At 26.0% G+C, this 5,176-nt stretch overlaps 1 non-coding gene across 1 annotated transcript; it reads left to right on the top strand.

Moving 5' to 3' along the window:
* Nucleotides 1-1,480: 1,480 nt before the first annotated feature.
* TRNAG-GCC (transfer RNA glycine (anticodon GCC)) lies at nucleotides 1,481-1,551 on the top strand. The gene has a single exon. It is a non-coding gene; the product is annotated as a tRNA-Gly (tRNA).
* Nucleotides 1,552-5,176: the final 3,625 nt, after the last annotated feature.

The following is a 5,176-nucleotide window of genomic DNA, read 5'->3' as shown; positions in this document are numbered from 1 at the left end:
TGTCCATCACAGCATATTGGTCAAACCTTTTCTATCTCCTTGACAAAGAGTCTGCCCTGGAAATTATTCATATCTAATCAGTACATGGCAAGGAACAAGTAGGAATCATCCAGACTCAAAAAGGTTATTTGATCTCAAAGATCAAAGGACTCAAAGACAGACAAAAGTCATGACAGTCTGCAAACTCCAAAAATCAAATGTCAAGAAAGTTCGATCAATCTGGGCATATGACAAGACAATTACAAAGGAAATCCAGAACGTTTAAAACGGGAACTCCAGAATGATTATTGAAGCGCAAAAAAGTTCAAACTGACAAACCAAGAACATTAATCATTCTCCGTTTTCTGCACAAAGACAGCAACTCTGTTTCTTCTCCAAATTGATCTGTAATTCATCTCCAACATTCTCAAGCTACACTCAAGACAGATAGTGTACCATCCAAGATCAATAAAGAAACGTTAAGAAAGTGATAAAATGTCACGTAGAAAGAAATAGGATAACATTAATTAAAATAATTGTTTTATGCTATCTCAATTTTTAATTAGTTTATTAAGGGTCTATGATATTTAATAAATTATTAAAAGAAATTAATATAAGAACTTGAAAAAAAAATTGGAACTAAAAGATGAGGAGCATAAATGGAAATGAACCAAAATCTTTGTTTTATATTTTAATCTTATTCATCGATTGTGGAATTCATAGACATTTTCATATTTTATGTAATTATGAGAATAAATATTTGTAGTAGAAAATATGTTGTATTGTGCTCGTGATTTACTGGTATATGTCTGTTTTTGTAGCCTTGATCTCTTACTTGATTCCCTATTTTACAGTATTTTTCTTTCTTTTCTTATAAATATGGCTAAATACTAAATAAATGTGGCCAAATACTAAATACTAGACATTGTACCAGATAGCTATAAGAATTAAACTTATCAACCTTAGGAAAGGATTTCCTTCCTTAAATGTATTCACAAAATCCAAGGATTCATTGTGAATTTAATACAAGCACTAATCGTCCAAGGGTGTTTTACAAACTACAAAAATATAGGTTCCAAATTACGTTACATTAAAATTAGATTAAAGTACGCAATGCAGCTCATTCTAAACACTTCCACAACAAGAAATTTCTTTATTAAAAATTATTTTAACAAGCTTTGTGACCTCCATGGTTTCTCCGACAAATCTCAATTAAAATAATAGAATAAATTTAATAAGCTTGAGTAAATAGTGTCAGTAAAATAGTTGAAAACATAGTGTTTCAAACAATTTTTCTTGAATGCAGAGACACCGTCATGTTGAGTAACTTGTTCTCAACTCTTTGTATGAGCAAGTTGTGTTTGCGATTGCGACATAACAATTAGTTGCATACATTAATTAAAAAGATATCAAACTAAACCCATATAAACAAAATAGTTCAGCTTTAATAAGTTTGAAGGGTTTTATACTTTAACGAATAACAGTATTGAGTTAACAAGAAGCACCAGTGGTCTAGTGGTAGAATAGTACCCTGCCACGGTACAGACCCGGGTTCGATTCCCGGCTGGTGCAATATATGTGAGCTATGATGATAACATTTGTGGTGTGGGTTACATCACTAATCCTGTGAACCATTGGATGAATACAAATACAACTCTGAGCTCCTTATTCTTTTTTGCTTTTTAAAAACAAAATTGTTGGATGGGGGGATACAACCTCCAATCATGTTTTTTTCAAAAACATTAAAATTTAATAGTTTTTTAAATAATTAATCACTTATTAATAATAATACTAAATCAATTACAAAAATATTATAGATATTCAAGTGTGAGTTAGTAATAACAAACGAGTGTAAAAAGTAATTTAATTTTTCTTTATATTTTATGCAATGTCCATTTCAATTGTAATGCTATGATTTTTTAAAAATAGTTAATAACAACTCTTTTTAACATGCTATTTTGATTTGTGTAATTTAATCTTTTATTTCTTGTAAATAATTTGAAAAGAGTTAAAGAAAATAAAAAAATACCAAGAATGAAAAATTTCATGGAAAAACTTTGTTAAGTTCTTTTTTTTTACAAAACCAAAACCAAAATTTTAACAAATATATATCAAGAGTTCACCGTTTTAGAGGTATAAAGAGTGTCAATACACTTGATTATTTATTCTCAACATTTAAAAGCCACTTCTTTGCCTTGCCCGTCAATAATTAGGTAACCACTTGAGGAAGGAAGCCTTTAATAAGGCATTATACAATTTAGAAAGATGCTTCAACACTTCAAACACAATCTAGATAAAATATTACAAATGTTAGAAATAGAGAGAGAAAGAAAATAACTTAAAACAAACTTATAAATTGAAATTTTGAAGAAAATTGTGCATACATTTATAAGCATATTTTCCATTTACTTGCATATAGAATGTTTAGTCGATATATTCATCCATGCATAAAAAAATAGTTCAATAATCTAAATTCAACCTACTAATAAAAGGAGCCGTAACATACACGAAAGGGGAAAATTTTCACTTATTGGAAACACCATTTCTTAAATAGAGGTCACTATAAGAAAAACAAGGATTTGTGGAGATTAAAAACCCTCACAAAGGGAGAAAAGCATCTACGGACTTAAGCCCTCACAAAGGGAGAAAAACATCCACAGACTTAAGCCTTCACAGAGGGAGAAAAGCATCCACAGACTTAAACCCTCACAAAAATGTGACGTAAAAGTTCGCCACAAATTTGTGAGGGCTTAAACCGCCACAAAAAACAAAGAAATTTTAAAAAGTAAGCGTTAATGAGGGTCAATGCCGCAAAAAAAAAAGTCATTTGTGAAGGCTTAAGCCGCCACAAATGATGAAATGACAAAAAAATACAGTTTGTGAGAGCTAAGGCTGCAACAAACTGTCTCATTTGTGGGGGGATTATGCCGCCACAAATGTGTGACTTTATTAAAAAAAATTATAAAATTCAAAATTAATATTAAAAAATGATATTATATAAAAAAAAATTAATATTAATATAATTTAAAAATTAAAAATTTAAATTAAATTTAAAATAAATATTATATATCAAAATAAAAATATAATCTTAATATTAATTAAATTATTACTACCAAACAAAATAAAACATTCCAAAATTAATAAATTATGATATACAAACAAAAAATTGAACACACCATAATTAAATAATAATGTATAATAAATTTATACAAAATCAAAATAAAAACAACAAATATTATTCAAATAAATCAATCATCATAGTAATTCCTCTGATCATTAACTCCACTCCCTCCATCATTATTTGATGGAATATTATCCGACCATAAAACTCTCTTACAAATATTATTAATTGGTGTTGGATACAACATAGTTTGAAATTGCAATTCATCTTCAAGTACACCACCACTAGTTGATGTTTTATATATAAGATCGATATTTTATATATAAATTGCTTTATTTTTCAAAAGCAGCATTTTGTTATTAACATCTACAAATTACTAAATAATAAATTATGACATACTTTATATGTCAATTGAGGGATCATTTACAAACAATATAATAAAGCATAATAGAGACTATATATATATAAACTAAAATAAAATTTTAAATGATATTTAATGAACTTTTTCATAAAATAAGTCCTTATAAACATAGAGATTGTAAAAGTATATAAATTTTTGTACGAACCCAACTACAATTCTTTGTAATGACTAACAACAAATATTAATATCATTAATTTTAATAATGTTTTTTTTTTTAAAGAGTTACTTAACAATCAAAAAGTTTTACATTTGTTTTAAATTTTTATTTATTATATATTATGTAAACAACATAATTTTTAATTTTTGTTGACAAATCTATTAATATTTTGAATGATGAACATTTTATGTATTTTAAAATAATACAAAAATATTTTCCCACAATGATGACACTTTGTTCTTACTCTTTCTAGGTTGTATAATGAATAACATAATTGTGTCACAAGAAGCGCCTGTGGTCTAGTTGTAGAATAGTACCCAGCTACGGTACAGACCCGGGTTCGGTTCTCGCCTGGTGCACTATATTGGAGCTATGATGAAAAAGTTTGTGGTGTGGGTACATCACTTATCCTGAACCAATGGATGAAACAAATACAACTCTGAGCTCCTTTAATTTTTGCCTCACATTCTTATTCTTTAAAAAAAATTTAATCTACCTCCTTTTCAAATTATCTTTGTTCTTTTTAAAAACAAAATTGTTGGATGGTCACCGGGATGCAACCTCCAATCATGTTTTTTTTTTTTAAACATTAAAATTTAATAGTTTTTTAAATAATTAATCACTTATTAATAATAATACTAAATCAATTACAAAAATATTATAGATATTCAAGTGTGAGTTAGTAATAACAACCGAGTGTAAAAAGTAATTTAATTTTTCTTTATATTTTATGCAATGTCCATTTCAATTGTAATGCTATGATTTTTAAAAAATAATTAATAACAACTCTTTTTAACATGCTATTTTGATTTGTGTAACTTAATCTTTTATTTCTTGTAAATAAGTTTGAAAAGAGTTCGTACTACGTAACTACGAGAAAATAAAAAATAACAAGAATGAAAAATTTCATTGAAAAGCCACTTCTTTGCCTTGCCAGTCAATAATTATATATAAACTAAAATAAAATTTTAAATGATGTTTAATGAACTATTTCATAAAATAAGTCCTTACGAACAAAAATAGAGACGGTAAAAGTATATAAATTTTTTTACGAACTCCACTACAACTTTTTGTAAGGACAAACAATAAATATTAATATCATTAATTTTAATAATATTTTAAATCAATAAGTTTTACATTTGTTTCAAATTTTTATTTATCATATATTATGTAAACAACGTAATTTTTAATTTTTTTTGGACAAATCTACTATAACATTTCGAATGACGAACTTTTTATGTATTTTAAAAATAATATAAAAATATTTTATATTTATAATATTACATATTTTATCATTATTATAATTTTTTTCATAAGTATTATTTTGTTGCTAAAAAAAATTACAATTTCTTAATAAAATTCTATTTTACTAACATAATAAATATAATACCAAAAAATAAATACAATAAAAAAATTACACTTCATCAACATTTTAATAAATAACTTCATTTCAATTTTAGTATAAATTTTATAATTTAAATATTTTACTAGTACTTTT

The sequence above is a fragment of the Cicer arietinum genome, chromosome 7 (genome assembly GCF_000331145.2).
Source record: "Cicer arietinum cultivar CDC Frontier isolate Library 1 chromosome 7, Cicar.CDCFrontier_v2.0, whole genome shotgun sequence".
Classification (NCBI taxonomy): Eukaryota; Viridiplantae; Streptophyta; class Magnoliopsida; order Fabales; family Fabaceae; genus Cicer; species Cicer arietinum.
This window is presented reverse-complemented; position numbering and strand designations above follow the sequence as displayed.